This window comes from Cupressus sempervirens, chromosome 1, assembly GCF_028749045.1.
Source record: "Cupressus sempervirens isolate cs-2001-9-10 chromosome 1, ASM2874904v1, whole genome shotgun sequence".
In the NCBI taxonomy this organism is placed as follows: Eukaryota; Viridiplantae; Streptophyta; class Pinopsida; order Cupressales; family Cupressaceae; genus Cupressus; species Cupressus sempervirens.
In genome coordinates this window covers 551,591,919-551,610,044 of record NC_143118.1, presented here as the reverse complement: position 1 = coordinate 551,610,044, position 18,126 = coordinate 551,591,919, and the positions used below count along the sequence as shown (strand labels likewise).

At 36.9% G+C, this 18,126-nt stretch overlaps 1 protein-coding gene across 3 annotated transcripts in view; it reads left to right on the top strand.

The window, feature by feature from the left end:
• The first annotated feature begins 1,419 nt into the window (after window positions 1–1,419).
• The window catches only part of LOC149578636 (Calcium-binding EF-hand family protein), a 55,039-nt gene continuing 38,332 nt past the window's right edge, over window positions 1,420–18,126 (top strand). Inside the window, exons 1-3 of one of the 3 annotated variants that reach the window (XM_089830540.1) lie at window positions 1,500–1,875; window positions 2,133–2,358; window positions 2,577–2,716. The gene's annotated coding sequence lies outside the window, so the exon portion shown is untranslated. Of the gene's footprint in view, window positions 1,876–2,132; window positions 2,359–2,576; window positions 2,717–18,126 lie in introns of all 3 variants that reach the window. The other 2 variants (XM_089830543.1, XM_089830534.1) reach the window with 2 other exon arrangements.

The following is an 18,126-nucleotide window of genomic DNA, read 5'->3' as shown; positions in this document are numbered from 1 at the left end:
ACAACTTCATCTTAGGTATTTGAATCATAGCCTATATTCGAGATGCTCACTTCCGTTTCTTGATCAGGCCCTTTCAAACTCCTAGGTTTCAATTTTTTTAAAGACTTTTAACACATTCATAATTAAGACCATGAGACCCTCATGGTAGACATGCTCTCCATTTGGGTCTTTTTGAATGACCTAAGTGGAAATACTAAGAGACTGCAAAAGATAAAAAGGAAAATTGATCTTCACATCATGTCGGAATGATTTGCCAACATGAAGTGATACCCATACAGCTTGGTGAATCTCCCATCTAAAGTCAAATATTCCATTATCACAAAGATCACAAAACGCCATGGTCGAGAAACAAAGGCCGAGTTATAATATGAGTTACCTATTTTGACTAGACAATTTCTCTCTTGTTCAATCTCCACAAAATCATCAATAGCCTTGTCCGAAAGCTTCCTTTGCTGATAAAAATTAATCCCATCCATGTCCAACCTCGTAGCCTCTGCAATAACTTCTTCAGTGATATCCATGCGCTGGTTCCCAACCATCATAGAGCCATTCTTCCAGGATTTAATGAATTGGTGCGTAATTGCCAGATTATTACCTTTAAGCCTCTCCATGTACCCTATGAAATTGCCCCTCTGCAGAATGTCCCACACCTTCGTCTTGTTCTTCCACTCTGAGCAGCTAGGTGGCTCCACCCTTTTCCTCTTTCCCCCCATTTTCTCAGCATTGAAATCAATAGTTTTCTTTTTTTTCTTATTATTGTTATTCATGTTGTAAAATATAATTTTTATTAAAATAATTATTTTAGAATTATAATTATGTATTTATAGAAGTTATTTTTATTCTAATAGATATATTTTAAATTTTTTTCTAAGAAATATCTTTTCACCTTATCAATAAGTTTTACTTTTAACTTTTAGAATTTAAATTAGAATTTCCACATTCACAATTTTAATATATTTATTATTCAAAAAATCATTTAAATTTTAATCATTATTGTTACTAATATTATAAGATTTCTCTATATTTAAATTAAAATGATATTTTAAATTTAATTAATCACTAAACTTTATAGGATTAATATTTATTCTTAATTTTTAAAAATTATTTGTTTCTATCAATGTGTATATTTTGATTTTGCATTTAGTTTACTATTTAAATACAAAGAGATATACAATAGAGAGATTGCTTGAGATGTGGAGAGGGAGGCTGGAGATATAAGTAGAAATGAATGTATAATGAAAGGATGAAAGATAAATTAATACATAAATAGAGATAGAAATATATCTACGGAGATATTTATATAGGAAATGATAGAAATGAAGAGATACATTGAGATAGATTCGAAAAAGATAAGAAAAGATAAATGAAAGATTAAGAATGAGACAAATAGACCTTTCAAAAATCTACGGCGTAGCCATGCTAATTTTATAATTATTAAATTTCAGAAAACTGTGTTATTACAACCATTTCCTTGTTAAAATGCTATTTAATTTCTACCATCCCATACTGCAACTTCTTTAATTAACGGCGAACAAACAAACGGGCAACATGAATAATTTTCCTTTAGCTTCCCAAAGTTTACCTTTTTTCGTGCTCTACGAAGCAGCAAGATTTTTACTTCCCGGGTTGGTTAAATCTTAAAAATCAGTTTCCTGTACGACAAATTTCATAGACGTGTTTTCAATTTACCGAGACAGATGAAGTTACCGATTTGTCTGTGTACAGTGCTTTTGTAATCGACATAGAAATAATCGTGGCAGGTGCAAGGAAGGTTGGAATGTTCCCTGTATTGACCCTCTAGCATTCTTCTGGAGCATCTCATGGCTGTTGCTCATGCCCAATATTCACTGCTCTTCTTTTAATATACCGATTTAGGTATATTCTTACTTTACCTTTTACTTTTCTGAAGACATACGTCGGAGTGAATAATTTACCTATTCCTCATCCGGTACTGCATATCGAATGATTTTATGATAGTGGCTATGGAGATTTATATCCTACAACAGTTTATCTACTCCAGTTTTTATGTTGGGCGTAACTGCCTTACTTGTATGAATAAAATTGATCATCTACTTCAATTTTGAAATGTTTGATTGTTTATTATTAAAAATTTATGCTCCTCGTAAGTGCAGTTGTTGAAGATCAGTTGGTTATCCCCTTCTTCCCGAAACTTCGTTTCTGTAAGTGCCTGGATGGTTTTGATCATATCCAAAGTTGCCCAAAAGAGGAGCCTCGAACTCTTAAAACTGGCATTATTCCTTTAACGATTAAACATCTTGGGTTCTTAAACTAGGGGGACTTTATATGAAGGCCCGAGGTAGTTGTTTTTCCATCAAATTCATGTGTGCACATTCTGCTGTAAGTTCAAATAATACCAAAATATTTGATATCAAATGATTTGGGATTGGGGTTCATGATATTTGGAGGTTGTGATTTAATATAGTTGGGACTGCAACTGCACATTAAGGTGGTTTGCAACTGACATCTGATTTGAGTTTGAAGTTTTTGCTGGCATGGGGTTTTTTACATGTTCTGGCAGAAATAGTGAGACTATATTAACGTGTATTTTGATTCAGTTTCCAGGTAGTGTGTTTAATGGAATAGAGGCTCATCCAAACTTAGGAGGTCCGAGTTTAGATCTCAACGGTGAAGAGATTCTCTGGCAAGGGTCTATAGACACGTTCTCCAGAAAGGGGGTAGTGACCAGTTGTTGAAGGTTAGTCAATCTCGCAATCTCGGTGACATGGAAATTATACCTATGATCCACACAGTTTTTGGGTAGGTGCCGGCAGTATGCGTTTCCAGGTTGCCTGGGGATGAGAATTGAAAAGTAGGGAAAATTTAAAAAATATAGGAGAGTTCAAATATTCGTATATAAGGCATTCATCATATTACATATACATGTGGAAAGCCTAAAACCATATTACATAATGTTGAAGAGTTGATTTCACAATTCACATGAGAGTTGGCACAAAAATTAATCAAAAAATTATTGTTGTCAATCTGCACATATGTATCAAAAGTGGGAGTGAGAAACATTATATTATTTTCTTTGCCATCTCTAGATCTAGAAGGAACACTTTATTAGTAGCTATTACAGACCACTTGAATTTGATTTGCTTAAACACTATAAGATCAAAATAAAAGACCTTGACTTAAATGCCTTGGAATAAACATTATTTCACTTGCTATCATGCAAGAGTTTTACACCGTACAACCTCTTCTCTTTTTCTGTCTTTAGAAATACCAGGCATAAGTATGCGTACTTGGATATAATCATCAATCATTCATTCACCACTGGCACTTTATCTCAGCTTCTTATCTCAAAATTTCATATTTAGGCTTCATTCAAGTCAATTTGGTTGTCATTGTGCTTCTCTTATTGATGCCTCTAACGATGCACTCAAAATTAATTGATTGCTCAAAAAATTATTTTACTCTGAACCTGCATAAAGGAGTTCCATTGGACAAATAAATATTTTCAAAGAGTGCATACCCAATAGAAGCTCCTAGTATGGTGGCACACTAGAATGAAATTACTGTGAATGATGGGTGCTGGGGCACTGGCCTCTTTCTGTACTAACAAGGTTATCAGAGTACTCCTAGAGAGAATCATGTTGCATTAGAGATGCTCCTATCATGAGTACTGATACTCTAAAGATGCTCATAGCATGAATAATACTACTAGGGAATGGAGACTTTTTTTTAGATGTTGAGCGATTGGGGATGGTCATGATGATCAGCTGCCCCCTGACATCCTCTGGCCCTTTCTTTTTGTCCTTGAAAGATTTGCATTTTTATCATGTAGGGATGGCCCTGGGGATGTATGCCCCTGTGTCTCGAAACATCTTGGGAACAGGAATAATAGGGGTTTACTAGGGGTGGGTTGCTATGTATCACAGGATCACACCTAATGGCAGGTTAAAGTGCAATATTCCAATTCATGGTTACTTGCAGGTGGGTTTGTTCTTTCAATTAAGCATGGGTTCAAATTGAAATCATGGTCATTTTCAGGTACTCCATATTCATGAATAGCATCTGAAAGCATTTTTGTGTATTAAACAATACTTTATGGTTTAGAGTGCTAATTATGGAGGTTTTAACAGATTCTTACCTGAAATCTTATTTGAGTGGTACCTAATAAATATATGTGTGGGGTTTAATCGCTCAAGTAAAATAAAATAAAATAAAACTCAAGCAAATGAACTATGCCTGAAGGACTAACTCTGAATGATAGAGTTTCTGCAATGATAAAAGAGTTTGCTTTTGTTTGCTTTTGTACATAATGTAACAGATTTGAATTTGTTAGTGCTAATAAAAAATTAATAGGTTATGGATCACTATGACAGTTTAAACAAGTCATATCTAGAAATTTATCAATAGATATAGCTGAGGTATAGATTTTTTTCTACATGTAAAACACTTATTTCATCACAAAAAGATGCATAAAGCACTGAAGTTTTAGAGATTTGAAAATCAACTTGACAAGAAAGCAGAAATCAGAGAGGAATACAATTTACAAATTGTTCTTTAAACAATCCCCATATTTTGCATTACATCACTGTTTTTGGGTAAACCATTTCCATGGAAAAGCTAGTTGTGAATTCCACAAGCCATCCCCTGCACCTCCTTTACTGAGAACAAAGGCTTTCCCTTACATCTTCTAATGTCTCCCACATTGATGTTGATACTATCCAAAGTGTCTACTTGATTGTTCAAAATGCATCTTCAGCGATCAGTGTCAATCTAGATCGGGGTCAAATGGTTATTTTTGCTGGTAGTTGGGTATTGGTTAACCCAAAAGGAAGTTTGTTCTTCGTTCTTGATGTTATCCTTGCCTGTAGCTAAACCATGGGGTTCATTTGAAGCACAGGAATATTGTTTTAGAACTTTTGATGTTAAATTTCTTATTTGCAAATGAATTAAATTGTGGCTTTGGGAAGAGCCATCTTGTGTTTTTGGGCCATATAATCAGTGCAGGAGAAATGGCTGATTCAACTACAATTCATGCCATCCTTGATTGAATAACTCCCATGAACATACCCAATTGGGAGGATTTAATGTGTTGTGCAGTTTCTGTAGAAACTTTGCCAAGGCTTTCCGAGATATTATGACATCCCTCATACCTGATTGGGAGGATTTAATGGATTGTCCAGTTTCTGTAAAAAATTTGTTAAGGCTTTTGGAGATATTATGATGTCCCTTATTGACTTTACAAAGCAAGACTGTTGAGATGGATGGAAAAGGCAGAAACTGCTTTCCAACAAATAATGGCAATGAATTCTAACCCTGCAGTTGCAGAAAGCACAGTTCTATTCTCATACAAAATTAGTGCTGTATTGCTTTTGGAAATAGAATTTCAGTAGACAAGGAGAATCTATTATGGCGATGGTGCCCATCTTGCATGCTATAGAAGAGTTCACAATCCATATTTATTTGGCCAACACATCACCATTAAAGTAGGTTATCCAAGTCCAAAGTTTTTTTACTTTGAAGAAATGTTAATGAACAATTAAAGTGGATAAGCAAACTACAAGCATTTGACTTTGAAATTCAAAATGATAGTGGAAAAACTATTTAATGCTGTTGTAGAGTCCTTATTGAGGCTATCTGAGCTGCATGTAGCTTGAGATAAAGGGAAGAAATATTTGCGATGAAAGAGTTGGTCCTATGCTATCTCTAGAAGAAATACTAGAGGAATACATCAGTTATACCTTTTGAAATGATATAATTCTCTATAAGAATCACACATATCTTTTACTGAAAATTTTATAGTTGAAAAGAAAGCATTGGACAATGTGATTCCTTACCTACTGCTTATATATATGTTTGGAAGGTACTAAAAGCAATTGTAGAGATTTTTGTGGCTGCACATGAATCTTGCCAAAGGATAAAACATAAAAATGTGAGAAATCCAAGTTTGCAGTCCTTGTTCATTCTCAACCAAAAATTGCAGTTGATTGAAATGGACTTATTGTGGGCCGACCAGCATTGAGAGAAAAACCAAAACCAATGTAGCGAATGGTTGATTGTTAAAGTATGTTCATTTTATTTCCATGGACATCATATACATTGATAAAGCTTCACAGGTTGCTGACTTACGTTAAAAGTTTGGGTTGACCTTTGTGAAACTCTTTTTTGTTGCTGGTCTCCCGGTTTTTGTAGTAATTTTTACGATGAATTGTTTAAATGTGTTGGGAACTCTCAACCTCCTTAAATAAAACAAGCAGCCATCACCCTTAATTGGATGTGCACCTCTTGTAATTGAATGTCTAAAAGAGTACTCGAGGGACCATGTTGCAAAACAATAATTTCTTGTTCAATATGGTTACATTTTGCTGAGAATTGGTAGAATACATCATATCATACAGCTATTGGAATGTCTGTATCAAAATCTCTGAACAGATGCTTTTGGGCCTCGCTTGTGGACTACTTGAGTTATCAAAGAGACGCAAGTGTGAGCTTCCATGATTTGTTTGAAGGAAATTAACATATGTTGAAATAACCAATTAAGAGCCATACAGTGGTACAAAATAAGATTAAATTTTAGCAAGACAGGCATCAAAGTGGGAAAATTTGAGAGAAGTGATTGGTTTTTCTAAAGTTACAATCCTATAAGCAAAAGTCTATTAAAGGGAAAGGAATTAAAGAAGCTTGGACTGTGTCACCACAATACTCACAAGATCTTCACAATAGTAGGAGAGGCTTCCTGCACATTTGAGATGCCAATTTGAACATGAGTGCAGAATACCTACCATCCCTCATACTCGAATAATGTATTTGGCAAAAAAATTAAAGTTTAAAATGTCTTGCCACCTCTAGATGAATAAGGTTGTGTTTTTAAAAATCATTTTGGCCAACAATATTGGAAATGAGGTATTATAAGAGTACCATGTCTTGTGAAGGGATTCCCAAAAGTCCATAAATATTACATTCAACACTGTAATTGCTCTGAGAAAGCAACTCAATGAGTGGGGATTGGTACAAACCTTAGAATATATCTTTTAATCTTCTTAGATCTTCTTGGCACTCTGTAAAGTTCCCTTCTTTACAGGATGTTTATTTTTTCCTGTTTGATATCTTAGATCGTTGCAGATTGAACAGAGAGATTTTAGTGAGATTAGCACAAAGCATCATTAAAATAATTTGTGTAATACATCAGAGTTAAACCTGGAGCATGGAAGGGGTCTCCTACATCTTAGCTTTTAGCATTGTTGATCAACATTTAATGCCTTTTTGCATTTTACCAATTACCAGATTTAACTGGTTTTCATTCTGATTAAAAGCAGATAATTCAGCCGTTTCAAACAAGTGACATATTTGAAGTGCTTTTTACGTCAGTAATGGTAATGGCTCTGGAATAAAACAGGAGGTCGTTCTGAAATTTAGTCTTATAATCATTTACAAGTTTCGCCATCTCCATCTTGATGATGTATCATGGAGTGTGATTTGAAGCATCGATACGAAAAATTACAGAGTTTTTGGCCATGAGCTCTCTAATCAGAACCAGATGGATCAAATCTAGAACGTTATAACCCGAAATCAACATTTCAGAAGGTTATTGAGGAATAGAGTCTTGACGGAGACTTCATAAAAATAAAATTAATTGGAGTCTTTAGTCTTGAGCTACTTTTCTCCTTATATCTGATCCTAGATGTGTTTTTCAATTGTGTTTCTATCATCATTTTGAGACTTGAACTCAACAAAGACTTGACAAGCTGTTTTGTGATTAGGTGGAAGAATTTGACGACACTCGGCTATTAGAAAAAGAAATAATATATGGAAAAATGTTTATTTCAAGTTGATTTTCTGTTTCTCAAACTATTCTTGTACTCCAATCAACAAATAATTGGTTAGATTTGCCGAGTCCCAACTTTTGTATATGTTTGATGTATTTGTCCATGTAACCAAGATAATCATTTTTTTGAGTTGGAAATATAACGAAAGTAATTGCTACAATAATTTTCATGGGTGTATGGAATACTCTGTATAGAGCCCTTTATATATGTATATACTTGGCATTTATGTTATGTATAGCTTGACAGATAATATTATGCAGGCATGGTATTTTATGGTGCTTGAGTTTGTGATGGGGACACGACCCAAGCACAGAATGGACACAACAAGAAAGGGAAAATTCTATTCACTGTAAAAATATGCTAGTACATCTAGTGCAGAGAAAATCGACTTCAAAACAAGCCCTATGGGCTTACAATAACATAAAACTGGAGATAATTTCTTCTCCCAGTACCTTCTCTCAAACTCCACTCCGAACTGCCTTTTACTATGCCAGAAATGTTCTTAAATAGACTCCGGAGGGTTAAGGATTAGGAATACATTCTAGAAAGTGCTAGTTGGCATCCACCGACCAAATAGAAGGCTCTAGAATTTGCATTAGAAGTCGGCACAAAATTAGAAGAATCCAGAAATGGTAACCGAACTTTCGGGAGGCATAACTTTTGAACCGTAGCTCCGATTGACGAATCGTTTACATTTTCGGAAAGCTCTCAAAGCGCTCTATAGCCCTGTGGACCAGCTTTGCTCGTCCCCCATTTTTCGGCCCTTTTCGAGGTTATTTAATGCCCTTAACCTGACTTTGAAGCATTCTTAGGAAGTCTCCAGAAACCGGAAAACTGGAATAACTTTCAAACCGTGGGGCCTTTTGACCTGATTCTTTTTCTGGAATGCTCTAAATTACAATTACATTCATCTGGCTAATTTACACCTTCTAGTTCACCAAAATGATGGCTCAATTACATATTCCTATTTTTTCGGCATTTACTCGTATCCCAAGGTGATTAAAAACTCTAACCTAGAACACTAATAGTGGAACTGTGAGAGTTGGAACCTATATTTGACCCAAATGGGTATCCAGGAATGAAAACACATGAAACAGAAACTAAGTCTAAGTACATTTTTTTTTGGATGACACAAGATTGCCCTTATACCTCTGGATGCTCCTGCATCAGACACCCAGGGTAGATTGAAAAGTGACCCTGTCACTTTATGAATGGTAGAGGAAATCCCAAATGGGAAACCTCGGCTGTTGATATCCAAGTTGAGTCCTCTATCGGCCGTCCTTTCCACTTGACTAGATACTCTTCATACTGCCTATTTCTGGTACTCCTGCCCGCACGATGATCTAGAATGTCTTCTATCTCCTTCTTAGAAGTAGGAATTGGATTGACGAACGCCCCAAGCACCTTCATGTGGCTTATGAATGAGGTACTTAAGAAGTTCTTGGAAAAATTTGTTATTGTCTATTTGGATGATATTTTAATTTTCAGCAAGACTTTGGAAGAACATTTATTGCATATTCGTAGTGTCCTTGAAAGATTAAGGGAAGAGAAACCATTAATTAATCTGAAGAAGTGTATCTTTGCAAAAAGGGAGTTAGTCTACTTGGAGTTTGTTATATCACCTAAAGGTCTCAAAATGGATCCAGAGAAGGTAAAAGCCATCTTGGAATGGCCTACTCCAAGGTCTGCTACTGAGGTAAGATCATTTCATAGACCATGTAGTCTTACCACCTCTCTGAAAAACAAGTCTGCAATATGGACAGCATCATGAGTTTTGTGGCATGGAATGAAATGTGCCATTTTGGAGAACCTATCAACCACCACAAATACTGAGTCATTACCCCTTTGTGTCCTCGGCAATCCAAGAACAAAATCCATACTTATGTCTTCCCATGGCTTTGATAGAACAGGCAATGGCTGATATAGTCCAGTATTGTGACTAAATCCCTTGGCAACTTGACAAATTTGACAACTCTGTACAAACTTCTTCACATCTTGTGAAATCTGAGGCCAAAAATAATGTTCTCTAAGAATGGCAATGGTCTTATCTCGACCAAAATGTCTTGCCATCCCTCCACTGTGTTTCTCCTTAATCAGATTTTCGCTCATGGAAATCCTTGGAATGCATAATTGACTGCCCTTGAATAACATACCATACTGAATCAGATAGTCTAACCACTTAGTTCTGTCTATAGCAACAGGCTCTTTACAAGCTTTCCACGCTTCAGCAAAATCAGGATCCTCAGGGTACAGATTCTTGAGTTCATCAAACCCAACTACTTCAACCTGCATTACTGTAAGCAACAATTGTCTCCTACTTAGTGCATCTGCAACTTTGTTAGATATTCCACTTCTATGCTTCAACACAAATGTATAGCTCTGCAAGAACTCTACCCACTTCATATGCCTCTGATTCAATTTACCTTGGCTATTTAGGTACTGTAATGCCTGGTGATCAGTATACAAAACAAATTCCTTTGGCAATAAATAACGCCTCCATTTCTTTAAGGCCTGAACTATTGCATAGAACTCTTGATCATAAATAGAATACTTCTTTTTCGCATCATTCAATTTTTCACTAAAATATGCAATAGGCTTACCTTCTTGGCTTAATACAGCTCCAATAGCACTGCCACTAGTATCACAATCCACCTGGAACACCTTTCTAAAATCTGGAAGTGCCAACACAGGTTGTTCTGTCACCTTCTTCTTCAGCAATTCAAAACTTCTCGCAGCTGCCGCAGTCCATTTGAACTCTTTTCTATCCCCTCTTATTGTGTCAGTTAGGGGTGCACATATGCCACTGAAATTCTTAATGAACTTCCTGTAAAAACTAACCAGAACATGAAATGATCTTACCTCAGTAGCAGACCTTGGAGTAGGCAATTCCAAGATGGCTTTTACCTTCTTTGGATCCATTTTGAGACCTTCAGGTGATATAACAAACCCCAAGTAGACTAACTCCCTTTTTGCAAAGATACACTTCTTCAGATTAATTAATAGTTTCTCTTCCCTTAATCTTTCAAGGACACTACGAATATGCAATAAATGTTCTTCCAAAGTCTTGCTGAAAATTAAAATATCATCCAAATAGACAATAACAAATTTTTCCAAGAACTTCTTAAGTACCTCATTCATAAGCCGCATGAAGGTGCTTGGGGCGTTCGTTAATCCAAAGGGCATGACCAACCACTCATAAAGACCCTCCTTGGTCTTGAAGGCTGTTTTCCACTCATCTCCTTCTCGTATCTGTATCTGATGATAGCCACTCTTGAGATCTATCTTTGTGAAGTACTGAGCTCCACTCAAGCAGTCCATAAGATCATCCATTTTTGGCAAAGGAAACCGATACTTGATGGTTATCCTATTTATAGCTCGAGAGTTTGTACACATCCTCCACTCTCCATCCTTTTTTGGTGCGAGTACTGCAGGTACTGCACATGGACTGAGGTTCTCTCGAATCAAGCCCTTCCTCAATAGCTCCTGAACCTGTCTATTTAGCTCCTCAATTTCAGTAGGAGTCATCCTGTGAGCAGCCTTGTTAGGCAAACTAGCTCCTGGAATTAAATCTATCTGATGACTAATTTGCCTTACCGGTGGCAATCCTTCTGGAACATTATCAGAGATGATATCTCCAAATTCACCTAGTAAATTTGAAACTTCAAGTGGTATTTCACTACTACCTTCTTTATCTTTCCTAGGGATCAAAGCATAGCACATACACTGATGTTTCATGTCATCTAAAAACTTCCTTCCATGAACAAGACAAATCCTAGCACTGCTACATACCTTTTCGCCTTCCTTTTTCATGGGCTTCAGTTTGTGGCGAACTCCATCCTTTGTTAGAGAGTATGTGTTTGCATGACCATCATGTACTGCATACCTATCAAACTGCCACGGTCTACCCAACAATAGATGGCAAATATCCATTGGAATAACATCACAGAGAACTTCATCATGGTAACTCCCAATTTTGAATTTCACTAAACATTGTTCACTTACCAGGACCTTATGATCATCCTTTACCCAAGCAATCCGATAGGGCTGGGGGTGTTTCTCCCTCTTGAGCTTCAGCTTAGAGACCATCTCCTCTGATACCAAGTTATCAGTGCTACCACCATCAATGATCACATCATAACATTTATCCTCACACTTGCACTTGGTACGAAATAGACTCCTTCTTTGTCCTGGTTCAATCTCACCACTTAGTAGGACCCTTTCATTTACTAAAGTCTCTCCTCTTTCTGCATCCTTTGAGTGTGATGATTGTGCATCCTCATCCACATGAGCAACCCTAGTTTGACCCTCAGCTCTCCTATCTGTCCTTCCTTGTCGTTGAGGGCATTCAAAGGCACGATGACCTTCTTCATTGCAATGGAAACAGGTACCACGGAAGCCTCCTCTTCCTTGTCCACGTCCTCTAGCTCTTCCTCTCTGATTTCCAAAGTCTTGATCGCGGGAGCGATTGAAACCCTCGTTCTTTTGGTTCCTGCTAGTACCCACATCTTCATTTTTCTTTTGGGTTTCATTTCGGCCTCTAGATGACCTACCACTACCCCTTCCTCCTTGATCACGCCCTCTTTGTCTCCTTTCAAACCTCTTATTTAGCTTCTCTTCAACTCGTAGGGCAAACTGGTATGCCTCTTCAACGCTGGTCATTCTTACCAGACTTAATTCCTCTTGGATGCTAGGTCTCAACCCATTGATATAACGAGCAACCTTCTTATTTGCTTCTGCATGCCCTGCTCTAATCAGAAGTCGGTAAAACTCCTCTGTATATTCTTGGACTGATTTTCCTGCTTACTTTAACCCATGCATCTTCTTAAACAAATCAAGCTCATAATCAACATGAATGAATTGCTTCTTCAATTTGTCCACCATAGGATCCCACCTTGTGATCTTCTCCTTTTCTATTCTGTTTCTTTCCAATTGAACCTCTTGCCACCAGATTTTGGCATGGCCTTTCAGTTTGGCTTTTACAAACTTAACCCTATCTGGGTTCCTGATATCCTCATACTCAAAGTACTCTTCCAGTTCATTGATCCAGTCGATCAACTCATCTGGTTTCAGATTTCCTGAAAATTCACCCACATCAATTGTAGGTCTTTTCCCGAACTTAGTAATGGCCCTAAAAAGCCTTTCCTCTGCCTGATTTAGAACTTCCTCGTCAAATTCCCCTTCTGGTCCAATTTCTTCTTCTTCATTGTCATCCTCACTTTCGTCGCCTGCAGCAACATTTGTTCCTCTATGGAGCTCCTTCTGCAACGCTTGTACCTGCCTTTGGAGGGCTCTAACCTCCTCAGGATTAATAGCTCCGGCCCTTCCACCAAGCTCTCTTCATGGAGGCATCTTCTTAACTCAAACCCACAACCACACAGTCCTGGTGCAAACTGCCTCACAGTCAGCGCTGTGTCTACACACTCAGGAAAATCAGCTCTGATACCACTTGATGGGGACACGACCCAAGCACAGAATGGACACAACAGGAAAGTGAAAATTTTATTTACTGTAAAAATATGCTAGTACATCTAGTGCAGAGAAAATAGACTTCAAAACAGGCCCTATGGGGTTACAATAACATAAAACTGGAGATAATTTCTTCTCCTAGTACCTTCTCTCAAACTCCACTTTGAACTGCCTGTTACAATGCTAGAAATGTTCTTAAATATATCTCGGAGGGTTAAGGATTAGGAATACATTCTAGAAAGTGCTAGTTGGCATCCACTGACCAAATAGAAGGCTCTAGAATTTGCATTAGAAGTCGGCACAAAATTAGAAGAATCTAGAAATGGTAACCGAACTTTCGGGAGGCATAACTTTTGAACCGTAGCTCCGATTGACGAATCGTTTACATTTTCGGAAAGCTCTCAAAGCGCTCTATAGCCCTGTGGACCAGCTTTGCTCGTCCCCCATTTTTCGGCCCTTTTCGAGGTTATTTAATGCCCTTAACCTGACTTTGAAGCATTCTTAGGAGGTCTCCAGAAACTGGAAAACTGGAATAACTTTCAAACCGTGGGGCCTTTTGACCTGATTCTTTTTTGGGAATGCTCTAAATTACAATTACATTCATCTGGCCAATTTACACCTTTTTAGGTCACCAAAATGATGGCTCAATTACATACTCCTATTTTTTCGGCATTTACACGTATCCCAAGGTGATTAAAAACTCTAACCTAGAACACTAATAGTGGAACTGTGAGAGTTGGAACCTATATTTGACCCAAATGGGTATCCAAGAATGAAAACACATGAAATAGAAACTAAGTCTAAGTACATTTTTTTTTTGGATGACACAGGATTGCCCTTATACCTCTGGATGCTCCTGCATTAGTTTGGTGGAACTATTATTTATGTATGAATGATATCATAAGGCTGAAAAAATGTAAAATATTACAAGGTTAACCAAATAAGATAGAACAAATGAAGGGAAAAGCAAAGAGTCCGAATTTAGATTCAATGGGTGACAATGATATGACACCTCGGGGAAGAGGAATGGATGTTTTTTATAATGTAAACCAACGCATTGCTTTGTCTTACATACGAATGTTAAATCCTTCCCAGTATTTTTTGGATGTATTGTACAAAGAGTCTGAAACACAAAGTGAGGTAAAGGAAGTTGAGTAAAGCAAGGAATATGAAAAATAAAAAATAAAAATCAAGAAAATAAAAGAGGGATGTCCATTATCAGATTTCTCGGCTGTTCTAGTGGTCTTGACTGCTAGGTGGGGGATCCCAGAAGCTTGGCAGGAGAAAAGGTTTTGGTATGGTGTAGAGCTGGAGGGATTTTGTAAGGAATTGAGGGAGAAATCAGCTTAGACCAGATTTTTTGGCAGTTGATCTTGTAATTTTGTGTTCATGTGTGCTCTTATCACAACCTTTCAACCCTGTCATATTATGGTACTGACACGATGGGAAAGCTCCCGAAAAAACACTTGCTGGGAAATTAAAGGCCAGTTGTTTTTAGCCTTAATTTGCTGTACTTTTTTGGGAGATATGGTCTATTTTTTGATGAAGCTATTTGTATCTTGACCTGTAGTGGAGAGGATTTCTAGTAATTTTTGTTAAAAACATTTGCAGTTTATGTTGCTACAAGCTTCTTTATTTTGTTATGAGAAAGTGTCCTTGAACACTTGATGATGACTATCTTTCTCATTTGTAGACCTTTTCTTCCTTGGATTGAAATCCCTTATCCTTGATCCCTCATAGGGACAAATTGGAGTCCCTAACAACTTGTCCTTGAATTGAGGCATGTTTAATCCTTATGAATAACTGATGCAAATAGGGACAAGTTGATCTCCCAATAAGATACCGATTGGCGAAAACAATATAGTTTGGGGTGTTCATGTGTGTGCAGGGGGCCCTCTTCTATTATTGTTGCCCAGTTACATGTTCCCATCCATCCAGATATTCGAACACGAGCCATAGCCAGCAGCACCAAGAGAAGATCCATTTAATCATGTGGAAATTTGCCTTGCACAGGAACGCATGAATATCCATGAATTTGAACTTGAACTTGTCCATGGACTCCTTGTTTTAAATCCGGACTTATACACATGTCCTTGCTTGATGAAGGCTTGATCTTGAGATAATTCCTTCAGCTTGATCCTTGAATTTTCTACCCTTTGTCCCAACTTTGAAGTGCATTATCTTGAAGTTTTGCCTTCCTTTGATCTTGACCGTTTTAGGTTAATTCTCTTTCATTGATAGCCTTGGCCTTGAGCTTGAACTTTTCTTCTACCTTCCTTTATTCATTTCCAGGTTTCCCTGCAACAATCCTTGCCTTTAATGTGGACATGATTCTTGGTACGAAGGTCGAAGTCAGTATTGAGTATTGTCTTTAAGGAACTTAATCATAATATAAAATTTTCAGACCTTTAAATCCTTGAATTCAATGCTATTACATAAAAATTCAATCCAAAGAAGGTTGTAAATTGAATGAGCATTTGAAGGAGAATCGTAGGACAACAAATGATCAAACTTGGCCATTAGAATGATAAAATCAGACCTCTACCAATGAAGAAAGAATTCTGATTTTCTGAGGACGATTCCTGGTAAGTCTGAAAACAATCTAAAATCAGTCCTAACAACTCATTAAGTCCATCACCATTGTCCATGGATTTATATGCAAATTATGAATAAAAATGCCAACCAACCATGGTCAAAATCCATCTTTCTCCATAGTGACAAACTTAACTTTCTGAGGACAAGTCTGTAAATTGCCCTCTTTGGATGAATCTAGTCCTTAAGCTTTCTGATCCTTGCACAAAATACCTCCCAAAGACTCAGCAGCAGACCCCTGAAGATCGGGTAAGTTAGTGAATTATGAAAAACTCCCCAAAATCACCCCGGTTTCAGACATTTTCAAATATTAGTCAGGTGACGTATGCTGTATCAGACTTGTTTTGGCCCTGAAATGGTTGTAAAATTGGTCTAGAAAGTCGGCCATGAAGATATATTAGTTTTGAGAATCATTAAAACTCAGCAATTTTCCTGAGAAAAAATGAACTTTATGGGAGGTTCTCAAAATTAGTCTGTAAACTCTCATATTCAGCCCCTTCATGTTTGCAATCAATCAAAGAAGATGAGTTTTAACCTTGCCATTAGTCTACAATAAATCTGGAGCGGTTGGGGCTTTGTGTATTTTATATGGATTTAAAAAAAAATGCCCTTTATGAGGAAATCCGTCTTACTTATCAGTGCCTGGATGCCTCCAATCATTCTCAGAAATCCACTTTCAGCCTTGTCATTGGTCTGCAATCATGTTTGGATAGATTTCAGAGGCTGGAAATCTCACATGATTTTTCAAAGGAAATCACCCTTCACAAAAGGAATCTCAGACTTAGTCTGAAGACACCCTGTTATCAGCCCCTTCTTGCCTTCAATCTTGTGGCAAAAATCTGAATTTGTCCTTGCAATGGTCTGCAATCAGTTTGGGCATGGTAAATAGAAAAAATCCAAAGATTTTACAAAAAAACCCCAGCTTTGTGTTTTCAGAATTAAATCTGTTATAGCAGCCAACTCACTTTATTCTTTTCCCTTGGAGGTCTAATTTTACCCAGTATGCACACTAGATCAGGTTGTTAAGTGCTGAATGACTCCTACTCATGATTTTATTTCATCCTTCTGGAGTTGGGCGGTCTCCAAAGCCAGCTGTATTCTTTCTTTGTATCTTCTTCAGCCACTTGATGACTTGCTTATTCTTCTTTATGGCTGTAGCTTCTCCTTTTAAAGTGATTCTTGGTGGGCCTTTCACCCACGCAAGCAATATGGGATAAAACATTCTCCCTTTTAGAAGCTTGTAGAACTTTATTAATTATTTTCCCCTTTATTTGATTAATTTTTTATTTAAAACCACCAAGGGGAAAATCGACCAAGGTAGGGAATTACAAAAATATTACTAAGTCCCCTTTCCACCATTCAAAATAGGGAATCCATACTTCCAAAAAGTTTATTCATACCTCTTTTCTCTTTAATCATGTAGGAAAATCAATCTATGCAAAGGATAAATCCTCACATTCTTACTTAGAAGCTCTTCTCTTTACTTCTTCACCAATCTTAGTTATCTCAAAGGGGAAAATTGACATGTCCCCAGATAAAGACATTGAATCTCAAAATATGACCAAATATAAATTCAAAGGGGGAAATTGCCTTGCATTTGGATTCTTCATTCACATCTTTTATCCTTGAATTATAGGTGGGGAAAATTGATCCATGTTTGGATAAAATCTCAACACTTCGTTTTTTTTCAATAAAGTGCTATTTAAAGTGAGGAACTTCATGCCATGTCTGAATTTTCATCATTTTAATTGGGGATTATCGTGCCATATTTGGATTTTGATCATTCTAAGTGGGGAATTTCATTCCATATCCAAATTTTGTGTATTTTTATAAAGAAAAAATGATTTTCCTTGGATTTTGACAATTTTAAATATGAAAATCAGTTTTCAAGGATTTTAAGACCCTTATGCACAAAATATGCCTTGATAATATGTTTTGGACTGTGACGAGCTAAAATATTAATCCAAGGATTTTAGGCTTTACCCCTAAAACTTGACTCTGAAGGTCTTTTAATATTTACAACTCCCACTTTAAATTACAAATTGACAACTTGATTTCTTAGTCACCCCTCAATCTTTTAAAGCTTTGAACTGTGACTAAACTGCCAACACCTAACAAACTTAAACAACTATGAGTGAGAAGAGGGGGTCTCCATTTGTAATGAGGCTATGGTGTGAAAACCTCATGACACAGCTCTTCTTGAGAGTAGATTGTTTGCATGGCTGTATTCTCATATACCACGCCTGCACTTTGTATTATGATTTCTGCT